The sequence below is a fragment of the Eriocheir sinensis genome, chromosome 2, assembly GCF_024679095.1.
Source record: "Eriocheir sinensis breed Jianghai 21 chromosome 2, ASM2467909v1, whole genome shotgun sequence".
Taxonomy (NCBI): Eukaryota; Metazoa; Arthropoda; class Malacostraca; order Decapoda; family Varunidae; genus Eriocheir; species Eriocheir sinensis.
In genome coordinates, this window is record NC_066510.1 from 31,829,949 (window position 1) to 31,849,819 (window position 19,871).

General features: G+C 46.3%; 2 long non-coding RNA genes across 4 annotated transcripts; both read right to left on the reverse strand.

The window, feature by feature from the left end:
• Positions 1–3,172: 3,172 nt before the first annotated feature.
• On the reverse strand, positions 3,173–7,271 carry LOC127002954 (uncharacterized). Its single transcript, XR_007756769.1, has 5 exons — positions 7,128–7,271; positions 6,747–6,921; positions 5,161–5,344; positions 4,538–4,638; positions 3,173–3,412 (listed from the first exon to the last, which is right to left on the reverse strand). It is a non-coding gene; the product is annotated as an uncharacterized LOC127002954 (long non-coding RNA).
• A 2,178-nt stretch (positions 7,272–9,449) lies between these two features.
• LOC127002959 (uncharacterized) lies at positions 9,450–18,249 on the reverse strand. Of its 3 annotated transcripts, none has more exons than XR_007756777.1 (4): positions 17,382–18,249; positions 14,810–15,133; positions 10,134–10,212; positions 9,450–9,914 (listed from the first exon to the last, which is right to left on the reverse strand). It is a non-coding gene; the product is annotated as an uncharacterized LOC127002959 (long non-coding RNA). The 3 variants fall into 3 exon arrangements; XR_007756776.1 differs by having other exon boundaries at positions 17,392–18,248; XR_007756774.1 differs by having other exon boundaries at positions 14,810–18,239.
• Positions 18,250–19,871: the final 1,622 nt, after the last annotated feature.

A 19,871-nucleotide genomic window follows, 5' to 3' on the forward strand; every position in this document is an offset into this window, starting at 1 on the left:
CCCCTTGGCAGTCTCTCCCTCGGCAGTCTCTCCCTCGGCAGTCTCTCCCTCGGCAGTCTCCCTCGGCAGTCTCCCTCGGCAGTCTCCCTTGGTAGTCTCCCTCGGCAGGAACACAGGCAGGGAGAGTGTGATTTGGCAGGGACAGAGGCAGGGAGAGAGGGAGAGCGATTTGGCAGGGACAGAGGCAGGGAGAGAGAGAGCGATTTGGCAGGGACAGAGGCAGGGAGAGAGAGAGAGCGATTTGGCAGGGACAGAGGCAGGGAGAGAGGGAGAGCGATTTGGCAGGGACAGAGGCAGGGAGAGAGAGAGCGATTTGGCAGGGACAGAGGCAGGGAGAGAGAGAGAGAGAGCGATTTAGCAGGGACAGAGGCAGGGAGTGTGTGATTTGGCAGGGACAGAGGCAGGGAGAGGGAAATATTTGGCAGGGACAGAGGCAGGGATCGAGAGAGAGAGCGATTTGGCAGGGACAGAGGTAGGGAGAGGGAAATATTTGGCAGGGACATGTAAAGAGAGCAGGGGAGGACACAGTGCTGGCAGTCTCTCCCTTGGCAGTCTCCCTTGGCAGTCTCTCCCTCAGCATTCTCCCTTGACAGTCTCCCTTGGCAGTCTCTCCCTCAGCAGTCTCTCCCTCGGCAGTCTCTCCCTCGGCAGTCTCTCCCTCGGCAGTCTCTCCCTCGGCAGTCTCTCCCTTCGCAGTCCCTCCCTTGGCAGCTCCCTGGGCAGTCTCCCTGGGCAGTCTCTCTCAGCACTCTCACTTGGCAGTCTCTCCCTCGGCAATCCCCCTCGGCAGTCCCCCTCGGCAGTCTCTCCCTCGGCAGTCTCCCTCGGCAGTCTCCCTCGGCAGTCTCCCTCGGCAGTCTCCCTCGGCAGTCTCCCTTGGCAGTCTCCCTTGGCAGGAACACAGGCAGGGATCAGAGAGTGTGATTTGGCAGGGACAGAGGTGGGGAGTGTGTGATTTGGCAGGGACAGAGGCAGGGAGAGGGAAATATTTGGCAGGGACAGAGGCAGGGAGAGGGAAATATTTGGCAGGGACAGAGGCAGGGAGAGAGAGAGTGATTTGGCAGGGACAGAGGTAGGGAGAGGGAAATATTTGGCAGGGACATGTAAAGAGAGCAGGGGAGGACACAGTGCTGGGAGTTTCAGTAGAGGACCTGGAAACAGTGCTCAGAAGGGGAAGACTCCGATGGTTTGGACATGTAAAGAGAGCAGGGGAGGACACAGTGCTGGGAGTTTTAGTAGAGGACCTGGAAACAGTGCTCAGAAGGGAAAGACTCCGATGGTTTGGACATGTAAAGAGAGCAGGGGAGGACACAGTGCTGGGAGTGTTGGAGAGTAACTGGAAACTGTGCTCAGAAGGGAAAGACTCCGATGGTTTGGACATGTAAAGAGAGCAGGGGAGGACACAGTGCTGGGAGTTTTAGTAGAGGACCTGGAAACAGTGCTCAGAAGGGAAAGACTCCGATGGTTTGGATATGTGAAGAGAGCAGGGGAGGACACAGTGCTGGGAGTTTTGGAGAGATTGGAGGTAGGAAACAGTGCTCAGAAGGGAAAGACTCCGATGGTTTGGACAAATAAAAGAGAGCAGGGGAGGACACAGTGCTGGGAGTTTTGGAGATATTGGAGGTAGGAAACAGTGCTCAAAAGGGAAAGACTCCGATGGTTTGAACATGTAAAGAGAGCAGGTGAGGACACAGTGCTGTGAGTTTTGGAGAGATTGGAGATAGGAAACAGTGCTCAGAAGGGAAAGACTCCGATGGTTTGGACAAATAAAAGAGAGTAGGGGAGGACACAGTGCTGTGACTTTTGGAGAGATTGGAGGTAGGAAACAGTGCTCAGAAGGGAAAGACTCCGATGGTTTGAACATGTAAAGAGAGCAGGTGAGGACACAGTGCTGTGACTTTTGGAGAGATTGGAGGTAGGAAACAGTGCTCAGAAGGGAAAGACTCCGATGGTTTGGACATGTGGAGAGAGCAGGGGAGGATACAGTGCTCAGAAGGGAAGACTCGGATGGTTTGGACATGTGAAGAGAGCAGGGGAGGATACAGTGCTCAGAAGGGAAAGACTCCTATGGTTTGGACATGTGAAGAGAGCAGGGGAGGATACAGTGCTGAGAGTTTTAGTAGAGGACCTGGAAACCGTGCTCAGAGGGGAAAGACTCCAATGGTTTGGACATTTAAAGAGAGCAGGGGAGGACACAGTGCTGGGAGTTTTAGTAGAGGACCTGGAAACAGTGCTCAGAAGGGAAAGACTCCGATGATTTGGACATGTAAAGAGAGCAGGGGAGGACACAGTGCTGGGAGTGTTGGAGAGATTGGAGGTAGGAAACAGTGCTCAGAAGGGAAAGACTCCGATGATTTGGACATGTAAAGAGAGCAGGGGAGGACACAGTGCTGGGAGTTTTGGAGAGATTGGAGGTAGGAAACAGTGCTCAGAAGGGAAAGACTCTAATGGTTTGGACATGTGAAGAGAGCAGGGGAGGACACAGTGCTGGGAGTTTTAGTAGAGGACCTGGAAACAGTGCTCAGAAGGGAAAGACTCCGATGGTTTGGACATGTGAAGAGAGCAGGGGAGGTGTGTACAGGAAGACTTGGGATTGATAGGACCGTATAAGCATTGGGAGGAAGACAGAGTAGAATGGAGGTAGAAGGAAGGAGACCAGTTGGTAGACCTAGGAAAACATGGAGAAGGTGTGTACAGGAAGACTTTGGATTGATAGGACCGTATAAGCATTGGGAGGAAGACAGAGTAGAATGGAGGTAGAAGGAAGGAGACCAGTTGGTAGACCTAGGAAAACATGGAGAAGGTGTGTACAGGAAGACTTGGCACTGATGGGACTGGATGAACATTGGGCAGAAGACAGAGTAGAATGGAGGTAGAAGGAAGGAGACCAGTTGGTAGACCTAGGAAAACATGGAGGTGTACAGGAAGACTTGGGATTGATAGGACTGTATAAGCATTGGGCGGAAGACAGTAGAATGGAGGAGAGCCATAAAGCGTCCAACCGCTCAGGAAGATTGAATTAGATGGACCTTAACCTAAATAATGATGATAATGACATTGTACTTACCAGGGATTGAGTGGTCATAGTAATAGTAGTAGTAGTAGTAGTATCACTCATCAGCTGTCATGGAAGTACTATATAAGGGATTCAATAGTACACAGTAGCAGTATAGAGGATTTAATAGTACACATAGCAGTATAGAGAGTAGTAATAGTAATAGTAGTAGTAGTCTCAGCGATCTCCTTGAGTCCGTCGTCAATGTAGATGTAGTTTCCACACCTTCACCACCTTTGTAACATTGATGTGGCCGAGGTCAACATCATCAGCCGAGCACATCTCACAGAACTCCTTGTCTGTTGCGAGCTTGACCCGGCCGCCAACCTTCAGCCAGCTCGATCTCCGCCGACGCTCCTTGGGAAAGGTCAGGTCAGGTTAGGTTAGGTCACGGGAGGTCATGGTGGGGTCAAACGAGGGTGGGTTATGTTTTAGGAGGCAAGAATAGAAATGGAAAAATCACTGGGCTATTTTTTTATATATATATTTTTGTGTGTGTGTGTGTTTGTGTGTGTGTGTGTGTGTGTGTGTGTGTGTGTGTGTGTAGTGGATGGCAGAGTACAGGGTTCCTCTTCTTACTAAAACCTTGATTAAAAGAAAATAAATAAATATATATAAATCCTGGGACCTCTTTTATTCTTATGTTATGTAAATGGTATGTCAATTAGTGTTTCCTATCCACTACTTTTATATGCAGATGACACAGTATATATATTAGCTGTAACACACAAGGATGCCACATGTAATAACCATACTATTGAGCCAATCTGTGGTTTTATTTTCTTCAACAATGACACCTAGTCTTTCCATATGGTCTAATTCCTTCTTAAGTTTATCCCTCAGAGCAACAGGTATTTCTCTAGGAGGGTGAGCCACAGGGACAACACTTGGACCAAACTGTAATTCAACTGTTGGAAAGTTGGAAAGTTTTGTTTAGTGGGTGCAACATCTGTGGTCATATGCCAGAGAGAGACAGAAAGGGAAGGAAGGAAAGTTTTGTTTAGTGGGTGCAACATCTGTGGTCATATGCCGGAGAGAGACAGAAGGTGAAGGAAGGAAAGTTTTGTTTAGTGGGTGCAACATCTGTGGTCATATGCCAGAGAGAGACAGAAGGGGAAGGAAGGAAAGTTTTGTTTAGTGGGTGCAACATCTGTGGTCATATGCCGGAGAGAGACAGAAGGGGAAGGAAGGAAAGTTTTGTTTAGTGGGTGCAACATCTGTGGTCATATGCCAGAGAGAGACAGAAGAGGAAAGGATTATAGGAGAAGGGAACAGACCCCAGGAGACGGGACACAACCCCCGATTAATACCTGGTACCCATTCACTGCTGGGTGGACAGGGGCGTAGGTATCGGAAAAGCCGCCCAAATTTTTCCACTCTGCCCGGGAATTGAACCCGGGCTCTCTCAGCCAAGTAATTTACCTGTACCATCCAGCAGGCATCCCAGTCCCTCAAATACATCAAAGAATTCCTCCAACATACCATTTGCACCATGAATTGTAGGCAATGTCCAGCGCACACCTGTGGTCGATGCATGTGTAGGCATTGGCACCCTTCAGCTGGATGGGCGGAACCTTAGACATCTGTGAGAGAGAGAGAAAGAGAGTTTGACAAATAATATAGAGGGAGAGGAAGATAACAGTGAGATACAGGGATTTTAACACGATAATGAGGTTAACCCGGTAGCAGCGATGGGCCAAATTTGTGCCTTTACCACGTAGCAGCGACAGGCCAAATTTGTGCCATGATATAAACCCCCAAAAATAGATGATACATAATCTGATCGCAAATGCTTTGATATATATGAAATGGTTTGTGTGAGGGGTGATTTTTTTCTCATTTTTCTCGCTTGGAGGGACCATTAAGAAACATGATCCCCAGTGCTACTAGGTTAATATCTGTGTTTTTATGAGCATTTTTTCAAGTTCATTGTGCAGAGGAAGGGTCTCTACAATCAGGGTCATTAAACTACCCCTGGAAATGCCCCAAACACCTATGAAAGCCTTGTCAAGTATTTTTTTTCTACAACAAAGGAGACAGCTCAAGGGCACACACAAAAAAGGAAACTATATTAAAAAAGCCCGCTACTCGCTGCTCCCAAATACCATGTGTCAATTCCTGTGCAGATGACAAAAACCTGGATCTTCAAGTCCCTCCCTGTCTTAGCCTGTGGGGGGAGTCTCAACGCCCTGCCCCTGCTGTGGGTGGTGTGGGGGGGTGTGGGGGTCTGGTGCAGGGCCCACAGCTCCACCGTCAGGCTCAGGGGGGAGTCTCCAGGTCCAACAGGTGCTGGGGGGGGAAGGCACCATATCAGAACACTCCTTACCCTGAGAGCATGTCAAGATATGTAACATAGCAACATTCAGTAGATATGTGCCATTAAAACCTCTCTTGAACCCAGCTATTAAAACCTCTCTTGAACCCAGCTATTAAAACCTCTCTTGAACCCAGCTATTAAAACCTCTCTTGAACCCAGCTATTAAAACCTCTTGTAAACCCAGCTATTAAAACCTCTCTTGAACCCAGCTATTAAAACCTCTCTTGAACCCAGCTATTAAAACCTCTTGTAAACCCAGCCATTAAAACCTCTCTTGAACCCAGCTATTAAAACCTCTTGTAAACCCAGGCATTAAAACCTCTTGTAAACCCAGGCATTAAAACCTCTTGTAAACCCAGGCATTAAAACCTCTTGTAAACCCAGGCATTAAAACCTCTTGTAAACCCAGGCATTAAAACCTCTTGTAAACCCAGGCATTAAAACCTCTCTTGAACCCAGCCATTAAAACCTCTTGTAAACCCAGCCATTAAAACCTCTTGTAAACCCAGCCATTAAAACCTCTTGTAAACCCAGGCATTAAAACCTCTTGTAAACCCAGGCATTAAAACCTCTTGTAAACCCAGGCATTAAAACCTCTTGTAAACCCAGGCATTAAAACCTCTTGTAAACCCAGGCATTAAAACCTCTTGTAAACCCAGGCATTAAAACCTCTCTTGAACCCAGCCATTAAAACCTCTTGTAAACCCAGGCATTAAAACCTCTCTTGAACCCAGCCATTAAAACCTCTTGTAAACCCAGCTATTAAAACCTCTCTTGAACCCAGCTATTAAAACCTCTCTTGAACCCAGCTATTAAAACCTCTCTTGAACCCAGCTATTAAAACCTCTCTTGAACCCAGCTATTAAAACATCTTGTAAACCCAGCCATTAAAACCTCTCTTGAACCCAGCTATTAAAACATCTTGTAAACCCAGCTATTAAAACATCTTGTAAACCCAGCTATTAAAACATCTTGTAAACCCAGCTATTAAAACCTCTCTTGAACCCAGCTATTAAAACATCTTGTAAACCCAGCTATTAAAACCTCTCTTGAACCCAGCTATTAAAACCTCTCTTGAACCCAGCTATTAAAACATCTTGTAAACCCAGCTATTAAAACCTCTCTTGAACCCAGCTATTAAAACCTCTTGTAAACCCAGCTATTAAAACCTCTCTTGAACCCAGCTATTAAAACATCTTGTAAACCCAGCTATTAAAACCTCTCTTGAACCCAGCTATTAAAACCTCTTGTAAACCCAGCTATTAAAACCTCTCTTGAACCCAGCTATTAAAACCTCTTGTAAACCCAGCTATTAAAACCTCTCTTGAACCCAGCTATTAAAACTTCTTGTAAGCCCAGCCATTAAAACCTTACCTTATCGCTTGTGTGAGTCCTCCCCTGCATAGGAACAGCCGCGTCATCCAGGGGTAGACCAGGGAATCAACCACTCATATCCACAGTAGACCAGGCAATCGACCACTCCTCCAGGGGCCGGTAGACCAGGAATTCAACCACTCAGCGGATGACCAGTGTTGTGTAGCTCTCCAGTCTGAAATCGAGGGAGTTTGTAACCTAACTGATCATGGATATTAATCAGTGTTTCTACTCAAAGACAAACTGTGTGCGATGAACATTCAGCGACTCGGAAATAATCACTGGATATTTACGACACAATAACAAAAATATCCGAAGCCACACCTGAACCACTGGGTACCTGCGACATTATCAGTAAAGGCAATTAGGACACTCACTCACCAGGACGTCTCAGAACAAGTGCGCCGAGGACTATTATGGAGGCTAACATGGCGGTAGTCCGGGGTGTGGAACCTCATCAACGGTAGCGGTGTGTTCTGTGGTTGAGGCTCGGCCGTGGAGGTTTCTTGTAGACCCGGGTGGATGTGGTAATGCCCGGGTGGAGCAGCAACGGCCGTAGAGGGTTGGGATGTACACTGTAGACTCTTATGTATACTGTAGAGTCTTATACTGTAGAGTCTTCCATGGCAAACGTTGCCCGTTCTTTACTAACTAGAGAGAGAGAAAGACACAGAGAGAGATTGAGAGATAGAGAGACAGACAGAGAGAGAGATTGAGAGAGAGAGACAGAGACAGAGCAACACACACACACAGACGTACGCACAGTGCAGTGAGGGAGAATTAAGCAACACACACACACACACACAGACGTACACAGTGCTGGGAGGGAGAATTAAGCAACACACACACACAGACGTACACAGTGCTGGGAGGGAGAATTAAGCAACACACACACACAGACGTACACAGTGCTGGGAGGGAGAATTAAGCAACACACACACACAGACGTACACAGTGCTGGGAGGGAGAATTAAGCAACACACACACACAGACGTACACAGTGCTGGGAGGGAGGAAGGACAGGCAGCATGGCGGTACATTGTTTATTACGGAACGAAATTCGCGTTACAGCTGCAAGGTGCTCTCAACCACAATGCCTTACAAAACCAGCAGTAGTTACCTCCTCCTGCTGCAGCGACCTCCCCAAGACGGAGGGCCCCCAGACCCCGCCCAGCGAGGATGCGCCTCCCTGGCCACCTGGTCAAAGCCTGGTCAACCAGTCAGCCAGAGAGGTGCGCCCCCGCCGACAGGGCCCAGAAGCCTTCCGCATCGGGCGGGTCACCACAGCCGCCTCTTCTTGCTGCTCAGGAACACAACAGGCTAAAAGGCAACAGTTACACACACGGACATATAAAAAAAAGAAATCCTAACCGACATCTCAGAGGGAGACGCCCAAAGGCGGCAGACTCAAACGCAGAACGGAAAACACCCGTTCTGTGAAAGAGCCAACCGTCGTACCCCTAACACCCTAGGCCCCACCAGCCTCCTCCTGTGAGGAAAACTGGTCCTCAGTTTGGGCAGCTCGTAAGGAGCTACCCTGACGGCAAAGCTGTAACACAGACTGGCCCGCGTACAACTCCGCCGCCTAAACTAACACCTTGCCAGACCTCCCTACGGGAGAATCTGACATCTATCTGCGCGTCTTTCAAGCGTTGCTCCGACTCCTACCGCCCGACCACCCGTCCGCCCGCCCGTTCCCACGTCGCCCGCCCGTCCGCCCATCCGCCCCGCCCCTACCCGCCCGCAAGCGTGCGAGCAGAGGTACGACGAGCGTCAGTGCGGCGGAACGTAGTCTGGGTTCCGTGCGTTCGTACGTGTGGCCGTACGGTTCAGCGTAGACGTGGCTGCCTGCCTACCTGACCGAGGGTGGGGTGCCCGCCCGACAACCCGACCGCAAGGTGGCCTGCCTACCTATCTGATGGCCCGACTGACAGCCTGACCACCAGATAGCTTACCTGTCACCTGCTAGCCTGACTGCCAGGTGGCACACCTGCCCGTCGGCCTGATGGACAGACGGCCACGCCCATGCCTTCCTGACACAGTGATTAGCTAAGTCCCCACACAAAAAAAAGACACTCACACAAAAAAAAAACTCACACACCCTACATAACCTGCACCGTAGTGCTACCCCAAACCTCAGCAGCTCCCGCGTTGCACACCGCCACCGCCGTTGGTCGCCCGGCAGCATCCACCCAGCAGGGACAACAGCTAAAGAGCTAGGGAGGAAGGGGGTTATGGGGAAAAAAACATGCATAGAAATGAAATCCTAGCAGTCACACAGCAACACACAGCAAAAGGTCAAACACACGGCAGGCCTGCCATCACACACACAAACACACACAGCACACACTAAACCAAATACCGTGGATATACCGTAGTGACGTGATGTGATGTCATGTCTGCACGCGCCTCGGGACTGCCACACACCCACACACCCGCTAGCTAGTGGGTATAAACACACGGGAAAAAGGCATAGAAAAAAGACATCCTAAATAAAATAACACACACAAGCACTCAGCGGGGTTTGGGGAGGCAGACGGAGGAGGGCCAGTTGGCATGGGAAAGGGAATCGCCCTGCCCAGGAGAGGGATATGGTCTTGGCACCCCCCCCCTGGCGTGACGGTTTACCCAACACACCAGGCGGTAAGGCTCGACACAACCCAAATCCCAGGAGGCTCATCCCCCAACCCACTTCCAGCCCACCAACCATTCTACCCCACCCTCCCTTACCCACTAAGTACCCACAGACATACACCAAAAAAAAGACTCCACTCCCATCAGACTCCTTGGAAGAAGGCAGCCTGATCCACCTAATAAAAAAGCCAGGCTCAACCTTACGGAAGAGTCTGGCAAAACGTCGGCGGAGACAACGCGAAAGACTAACGCCTGGCCAAGCAGAGCCCGACCGCTCTGACCCCCGGAAGAGAGGCCAGAGTAGCTAGAGTCGGCTTCCTCCTACGGAGAAAACCGACAAAAAAACTTCAGACATCTCGGAGGGAGACCGTCTGAAGGTGGAAGACTCAAACGCAGAACGGAATCACACCCGTTCTGTGAAAGAGCCAACCGTTGTTACACCTAACACCCTAACACCCTACACCAGCTAAACAAACACCCTACACCCTGACGTGCTGCTCCCGCGCTGCGCCGATGCTCTCCGCTTACGCGCCTCTGAAAGAACAAGACCAACTTAGACACAACCCAGGAGACAGTGACGGAGAATTAGACACACTATGAAAATTATACTAGAGCAACAGTATTTAATGATCTCGTTATTTGACCGACTATCATTTCATTACTATTATTGGTATTGTTATATTCATTACTATTATTGGTATTATTATATTCATTACTATTATTGGTATTATCATAATCATTATCATTGTTTACCTGGGCGCCAGAGGATACAGGCAAAGGGTGACACACACGGCCACCTCCATCAACGTGTCTCTCCAGGCGGGGCAACACACTGGAAGTACAGGGAGACTCAGACATGCGGAGAGGCAGCGGCAGAGACATCCAGACATCTTGGCTCAGACACAGGTGGCTGCTCCATTAACCCGGCAGCAGCGATGGGCCAAGTTTGTGGCTTTACCGTGTAGCAGCGATGGGCCAAGTTTGTGCCATGATATTTAAACCCCCCAAAATAGATGATGCATAATCTGATCACAAATGCTTTGATATATATTATGAAATGGTTTGTGTGTCCAAACTCCTTATGCAAGAGTTAAGAACATAAGGAGTCTGCAAGAGGCTGGTTAGGCTATACAAAGCCATGGCTTTATCTAACCTCTTCTTGAATGTATCTATGGTATTGGCACCCACAACATGGCCCCCAAGCCTGTTCCGCTCATCCACCACTCTGTTAGTAAACCAATTCTTGCCTATGTCTTTGTTGAATATGAATTTGTCTAACTTAAAACCATTGCCACGCGTCCTACCTGGCTCTTTTACTATCAAAATCTTACTGACATCCCCTTTATTAAATCCCTTCATCCATTTATAGACTTCGATCAAGTCTCCTCGCAACCTTCGCCTTTCTAGCGAGTGTAGATTTAACTGCTTCAGCCTGTCTTCATAAGGCAAGTTTCTCACCCCCTGAATCATCTTTGTCATCCTCCTTTGTACAGATTCTAACACCTTGATATCCATTCTATAGTAGGGGGACCAGAACTGAACCGCATAATCGAGATGAGATCTAACTAGTGCTAAGTAAAGTTTGAGGATGACTTCAGCACTCCTATTGCTTACGCTCCTTGAGATGAAACCAAGTACTCTGTTGGCCCAATTTTTGGCCTGAATGCATTGAGCCCTAGGACGGAGGTCAGCGCTCACTAGGACTCCTAAGTCTTGCTCACGCCCAGACCTGCTTAGAGGAGTGCCATTTAAGGAGTAATTGTGTGAGGGATGATTCCTACCTACACTCAGAATGCTACACTTCCCAACATTGAATTCCATCTGCCACTTCCCCGCCCAATCATATAGTCTGTCAAACTCATCCTGGAGAACGGTAGCGTCCCTGTCTGATTGGATTACCGATCTTGGTATCATCTGTGAACTTGCTGACATCACTACTAATTCCTGTGTAAAGTCATTGATGTAAATAATAAAAAGCAGAGGACCCAGCACCGACCCCTGAGGGACTCCACTCGTAACACTGCCCCATTCAGATTTTTTACCATTGATTTGCACTCTGCTTCCTACCACTGAGCCACGCCCTGATCCAGTTCAAAACTTTACCAGCTACGCCGTGAGCCTGTAATTTTAGTAATAGCCGGTGATGAGGGACTTTGTCGAACGCTTTACTGAAATCTAGATACAATATGTCATAGTTTTCATCTCGGTCAACCGCCTCTATTACTTTAGTGTAGAAGGACAACAGGTAAGGCAAGACCTATCCTTTGTGAACCTATGCTGTGAATCATGAATTAAATGATGCTTTTCTAGATGGTCCAGAATGCTCCCGGCTATAATTTGTGGCTTTACCGTGTAGCAGCGACGGGCCAAATTTGTGGCTTTACAGTGAAGCAGCGATGGGCCAAATTTGTGGCTTTACTGTGTAGCAGCGACGGGCCAAATTTGTGCCATGATTTAAACTCCCCAAAATAGATGATATATAAACTGATCACAAATGCTTTGATTATATTATGAAATGGTTTGTGTGAGGGTGATTTTTCTAATTTTTCTCGCTTGGAGGAACCATTAAGATACATGACCCACGCTGCTGCCACCACCACCGGGTTAAGGTCAAAAAAATTGTAATGCCAAAATTTAATTAAGTATGGGAAAGATAGAAATTAGGGAGGATAAGTAGTTTTAAGTATTTTTAAGAATATATAAATTCCATCTCTATCTCTCACATACTTAACTGAATTTTTCTTAACTAAAAATGGTCAAATCATCACTGATCTCCTCTATTATGCATATATAATAATTTTTGCAATTCCTAACATTATATACTCATTTAAATAATTTTTCACACATATATATAAATACTACTCTTACATATACCCAATACTGTCCAACCCCTTATGCAAGAGTTAACCAGCATCTTCATTCTTTCATCCCTATACTGTCCAACCCCTTATGCAAGAGTTAACCAGCATCTTCATTCTTTCATCCCTATACTGTCCAAACCCATTATGCAAGAGTTAACCAGCATCTTCATTCTTTCATCCCTATACTGTCCAAACCCCTTATGCAAGAGTTAACCAGCATCTTCATTCTTTCATCCCTATACTGTCCAACCCCTTATGCAAGAGTTAACCAGCATCTTCATTCTTTCATCCCTATACTGTCCAAACCCCTTATGCAAGAGTTAACCAGCATCTTCATTCTTTCATCCCAATACTGTCCAACCCCTTATGCAAGAGTTAACCAGCATCTTCATTCTTTCATCCCTATACTGTCCAACCCATTATGCAAGAGTTAACCAGCATCTTCATTCTTTCATCCCTATACTGTCCAAACCCATTATGCAAGAGTTAACCAGCATCTTCATTCTTTCATCCCTATACTGTCCAACCCCTTATGCAAGAGTTAACCAGCATCTTCATTCTTTCATTCCTATACTGTCCAACCCCTTATGCAAGAGTTAACCAGCATCTTCATTCTTTCATCCCTATACTGTCCAAACCCATTATGCAAGAGTTAACCAGCATCTTCATTCTTTCATCCCCTATACTGTCCAACCCCTTATGCAAGAGTTAACCAGCATCTTCATTCTTTCATCCCTATACTGTCCAACCCCTTATGCAAGAGTTAACCAGCATCTTCATTCTTTCATCCCTATACTGTCCAAACCCATTATGCATGAGTTAACCAGCATCTTCATTCTTTCATCCCTATACTGTCCAACCCCTTATGCAAGAGTTAACCAGCATCTTCATTCTTTCATCCCTTACACTGGTAAACTCTGGAGCATCCTTCCTGTGTTTATATCTCCTTCTGCCTTCGACTTGAATTCTCTCACGAGGAATGACGTATCGAGACACCTCTCCTCCCGAAACTGACCTCTCTTTCGGCCGCTCATAACTTTTGTCTCTGAAGGAGCAGCAATTAACGCAAGAACATCGGCAGTCCCTTTTCTGGGCTTTCACGAGTCATGGCTGTGGTACGGTGGACCCTAAAAAGGGCTCGCCATAAAACCCTTGATTCAAGCTAATTGTCGGTGGTTGTGGCATACCGCAACCCACCATGCATGATAGGTGGTGCAGTAAGGTCACGGCAGACTGAATTAGCTATCCATACAGTAATCACTTGTCAAATTCTTTAAAGTAGACAACAAGCGACTCTCGGCTAGATGTCACGCGTCACAAGACTGTTTATTTTGTGACAAACACCACACAGAGTGGAGTTTGAGTAAAAGAAATATTCTTAATGGCTTTATAGTTATGAGAGGAGCAGGTGCTCTGATGTACGTTCCATGCTCTTTTCTTAGTCTCAAAATGCAGTGTAATTTTGCCATTTCTCGGCCACTTCTCGGCTTTCCCATTGCCGACGCCCACGGGTTAAGCCCTTCCCGGCGGAGGATCTATATAGAGACGTTTGGAAATTGGGACTTTTTGTCGGCGCGTCTGTGTATAGAAGTTTGCTCTCATTTGCCCTCATTAGATAGTATCATGGCGCCACTATAAACACTCGCCTGCGCCAGAACGGGCTGGGCCGACCCCCCCAAAAAAATAGAAGATTCCTTACTACTGACAAAATGAACAAAATAAATTATTATTAGGCATCTCAAACCCCTGGACACTTGCCAACATTGCCTCTCATGGACAGTCACCCTTGTGCCTTGTTGGATATGTGTAATGCCCCGACGAGCTTCTTTTCTAAATCCTTCCTATTTCTCAACACGTCCTCTGCGTGTATCGAAATAACACGAGAAATTAATCAAGATCAGGGTATTCGCCGGCTGACTGGGATTGAACCCGCGACCAGCGTGACGGGAGAGCCACTCCTTACCGAGTCGGCCAAAGAGGTGCCCCCCTGGCTAAGTGGGTTATGGGAGGCTCGTTCATCAGGCCGTCGCCGCACTACATATGCAACGCACATCAGCTGACACTGGAAATTTTTGCATTTTTTCCTAGTTTCTTTTATTATTATAGTCTATCATGTCAAGGAGTAAGAGACCTCTTGAGCCGGAGGAAATGACTCCTTTGGTAGCTGAGGATATAGATGCTGATTTTTTTGGATGATTTTGATGATCCTGACTCATGTACCGTCAGTGGTTACACTCTAAACCTTCATTTGAATGTATCAATATACATATAACCAGTCCAACTTAACCCTTTCATTGCTAAACGCTTGCAGTGGGCATTAGGCGTATTTGCTGGTGGTGCTAAACGCTCACTGCGACCACCAGCCGCACTAAAATCTCCCGTGTATGAGAGTGTTCCAAACAGTAATTCTCACAACACAGGATTGACAAGTGAGTGTTTTCTACTAAACTTGGTGGAAAATCATGTCAACGGGCTTTTTCTAAACCTATTTTCTCGTTGCCCTAGAGTGGTTTCTTTAGCTGTAAAAAACAATATCCATTATCCACACAACTATATCAAAATGCTTACCGGTCTCCCCAGCTGAAGAGATCACGGACAGAGGAGGTCATGTGCGCCTCCCCAAGCCCATGTCCCCCGGCGTCCATCTCCCGGAACACTGCCACACAAACAAACGCTAGCTATGGGTATAAAAAAAGATTACGTGCAAAAAGTTCACACACAAAAATACATCCTAACAAAATAATAGTGCGAAGGCATAACGCCAACGCACACACACACACAATCATACGACAGGCCTGCCATTCACACACAGACGCACACACAAAAGAACCCACTTAACCAAACCGTTGGTGTCGTCGCGATGAGTCCTCTGCATGGTCCGTCCGCGGCATCCTGCAAAAACAGAGAAGCATATTAGAAAAGGGAACATTAAGGGCCGCTTCCACAGTCCATCATGGTCTTTGTAACACTCCCGAACCAAGCTATAGAATCCCATACTGTTCAAAATGGCGCGGTCTTCGATGACACACTAAATACACAGAGCTTTTCCTGTATTGTGTCGTCAAATTTGTGGACTTGAATAAAAACAGGATCTCAGCTTACTCATCTCCCTTCTCTTCCCTTTCCTTCATATCATAAACAGAGAGCTTTTCCTGTATAGTCTTGTCAAATTTGTGAACTTGAATATAAACAGGATCTCGGCTCACTCGTCCCCCAATCTCATCTCCCTTCTCCTCCCTTTCCTTCGTAGCATAAACACACAAGACCTTTCCTGTATAGTCTCGTCAAATTTGTGAACTGGAATATAAACAGGATCTCGGCTCACTCGTCTCCCAATCTCATCTCCCTTCTCCTCCCTTTCCTTCGTAGCATAAACACACAAGACCTTTCCTGTATAGTCTTGTCAAATTTGTGAACTTGAATATAAACTCCAGACACCGTACAAGGAAATTTCGAAGGCTCTGGTATTGGTTTTGGAGCTTACTAACCCATCATGAGGAACTGTGAAACTGGGCCTTAGACACGGATGCAGAATTATAGCCATGCAAAAGGCAAATTACTTATATATAGTACATGAAACTGGCCATCACGGGGAGTTAACTTATGGCAAAATATATTACTAACCCCGGAAATTAAGTGAGACTGAAAATTTAAAGAAGCATTATGTGAGAGAGCACCGTGCAGGACTTAGTAACAAGGATTTCGGTTAATTTACATTCACGTACGGATTGAGATATCGGCAAGGCTTGAAGCTGCCGATATCTTTACATGGAAGAGGCGCCTGGCTGGGACGGACAATTATACAGGGACAAAGCAAACTAGGACTCACAATTATACAGTGACAAAACAAACTAGGATTGACAATTATACAGTGGCAAAACTAGCTAGGATTGACAATTATACAGTGACAAAACTAACTAGCAAGCAGAGCCGGACACCACAAACACACTGGAAGGAACCTTGAGCGATAGATAACTTAGACATTAATTAAAAGGAAGGAAGGGATGAAGATAGCCAGAGGAGGAGAAGGAGGAAGAGAGAGAATGGACGATAGGAAATAGGATGCAAGATTTGACCGCCAGAAAGAACGTCACTCAAAGGATAACTTAGACATTAATTAAAAGGAAGGAAGGGATGAAGATAGCCAGAGGAGGAGAAGGAGGAAGAGAGAGAATGGACGATAGGAAATAGGATGCAAGATTTGACCGCCAGAAAGAACGTCACTCAAAGGATAACTTAGACATTAATTAAAAGGAAGGACGGGATGAAGATATATATATAGAGAGGAGGAGGAGGAGGAGGAGGAGAGAGAATGGACGACAGGGAAATGAGATGCAAGATTTGACCAACAGAAAGAATTATAAACGTTAATTAAGCAAAAGATAACTTATTTATTAAAAGGAAGGAAGGGATGAAGATAGACAGAGAGGAGGAGGAAGAGAGAGAATGGACGATAGGAAATTGGATGCAAGATTTGACCGCCAGAAAGAACGTCACTCAAAGGATAACTTAGACATTAATTAAAAGGAAGGACGGGATGAAGATATATATATAGAGAGGAGGAGGAGGAGAGAGAATGAACGAATGGAAATGGGATGCAAGATTTGACCACCAGAAAGAATTATAAACGTTAATTAAGCAAAAGATAACTTGGACTTATTAAAAGAAAGGAAGGGATGAAGATAGACAGAGAGGAGGAGGAAGAGAGAGAATGGACGATAGGAAATTGGATGCAAGATTTGACCACCAGAAAGAATTATAAACGTTAATTAAGCAAAAGATAACTTGGACTTATTAAAAGAAAGGAAGGGATGAAGAAAGACAGAGAGGAGGAGGAGGAGGAGAGAGAATGGACGACAGGGAAATGAGATGCAAGATTTGACCACCATAAAGAATTATAAACGTTAATTAAGCAAAAGATAACTTATTTATTAAAAGGAAGGAAGGGATGAAGATAGACAGAGAGGAGGAGGAGGAGGAGGAGGAGGAGGAGAGAGTAAATTTAAGACTAAAAACAATCACTTGATATCATTTAGTATTCCATAATGTTGCCGAGCTCTGCAAACTAGTCACTCCCAATGATTAGACAGCTAACCAGTGATAGCCTATCCTCACTAACACACTGAGGACATATGTTGACCTAAATTGACCTATCTATCTTGGTGTGACTCTCCGTGATGTCTCCCCTGCTTGGCCCGGCATCTCCGCGGTCCCACACGAGTCCGGCCTCCGTCACGGCAGCTCTGGGAAGACAAAACATATCTGACAGAAAACATACTGCATGACACACGAGGCTGGTCCATATACATACTGCATGACATTCTCTCCAGTGACTCTCTCTATCATCTCTTTTTCTCTCCATCTCTCCCCGTGTCTCTCTCTCCTGTTACCTACATCTTGCTAAGCCAACACATCCATCCCCATTAAGCCAACACATCCATCACCATTAAGCCAACACATCCATCACCATTAAGCCAACACCCCCATCACCATTAAGCCAACACATCCATCACCATTAAGCCAACACATCCATCACCATTAAGCCAACACCCCCATCACCATTAAGCCAACACATCCATCACCATTAAGCCAACACATCCATCACCATTAAGCCAACACATCCATCACCATTAAGCCAACACATCCATCACCATTAAGCCAACACATCCATCACCATTAAGTCAATACCCCCATCACCATTAAGTCAATACCCCCATCACCATTAAGCCAACACATCCATCACCATTAAGCCAACACATCCATCACCATTAAGCCAACACATCCATCACCATTAAGCCAACACCCCCATCACCATTAAGTCAATACCCCCATCACCATTAAGCCAACACATCCATCACCATTAAGCCAACACATCCATCACCATTAAGCCAACACCCCCATCACCATTAAGTCAATACCCCCATCACCATTAAGCCAACACATCCATCACCATTAAGCCAACACATCCATCACCATTAAGCCAACACATCCATCACCATTAAGACAACACCTCCATCACCATTAAGCCAACACATCCATCACCATTAAGCCAACACCCATCACCATTAAGTCAATACCCCCATCACCATTAAGCCAACACATCCATCACCATTAAGCCAACACATCCATCACCATTAAGCCAACACATCCATCACCATTAAGCCAACACATCCATCACCATTAAGCCAACACCACCATCACCATTAAGCCAACACATCCATCACCATTAAGCCAACACATCCATCACCATTAAGCCAACACATCCATCACCATTAAGCCAACACATCCATCACCATTAAGCCAACACATCCATCACCATTAAGCCAACACATCCATCACCATTAAGCCAACACATCCATCACCATTAAGCCAACACATCCATCACCATTAAGCCAACACATCCATCACCATTAAGTCAATACCCCCATCACCATTAAGCCAACACATCCATCACCATTAAGCCAACACATCCATCACCATTAAGTCAACACATCCATCACCATTAAGCCAACACATCCATCACCATTAAGCCAACACCCCCATCACCATTAAGTCAATACCCCCATCACCATTAAGCCAACACCCCCATCACCATTAAGCCAACACATCCATCACCATTAAGCCAACACATCCATCACCATTAAGCCAACACATCCATCACCATTAAGTCAATACCCCCATCACCATTAAGCCAACACATCCATCACCATTAAGCCAACACATCCATCACCATTAAGCCAACACATCCATCACCATTAAGCCAACACCACCATCACCATTAAGTCAATACCCCCATCACCATTAAGCCAACACCACCATCACCATTAAGCCAACACCCCCATCACCATTAAGCCAACACATCCATCACCATTAAGCCAACACATCCATCACCATTAAGCCAACACATCCATCACCATTAAGCCAACACATCCATCACCATTAAGCCAACACATCCATCACCATTAAGCCAACACATCCATCACCATTAAGTCAACACATCCATCACCATTAAGACAACACATCCATCACCATTAAGTCAAAACCGCCATCACCATTAAGCCAACACATCCATCACCATTAAGCCAACACATCCATCACCATTAAGCCAACACATCCATCACCATTAAGCCAACACATCCATCACCATTAAGCCAACACATCCATCACCATTAAGCCAACACATCCATCACCATTAAGCCAACACATCCATCACCATTAAGCCAACACATCCATCACCATTAATACAACACATCCATCACCATTAAGCCAACACATCCATCACCATTAAGCCAACACATCCATCACCATTAAGACAACACCACCATCACCATTAAGCCCACATCCATCACCATTAAGCCACATACATCACCATTAAGCCAACACATCCATCACCATTAAGCCAACACATCCATCACCATTAAGCCAACACATCCATCACCATTAAGCCAACACATCCATCACCATTAAGCCAACACATCCATCACCATTAAGCCAACACATCCATCACCATTAAGCCAACACATCCCTCACCATTAACCAACACATCCATCACCATTAAGCCAACATCCATCACCATTAAGCCAACACCCCATCACCCTTAAGCCTACACATCCATCACCATTAAGTCAAC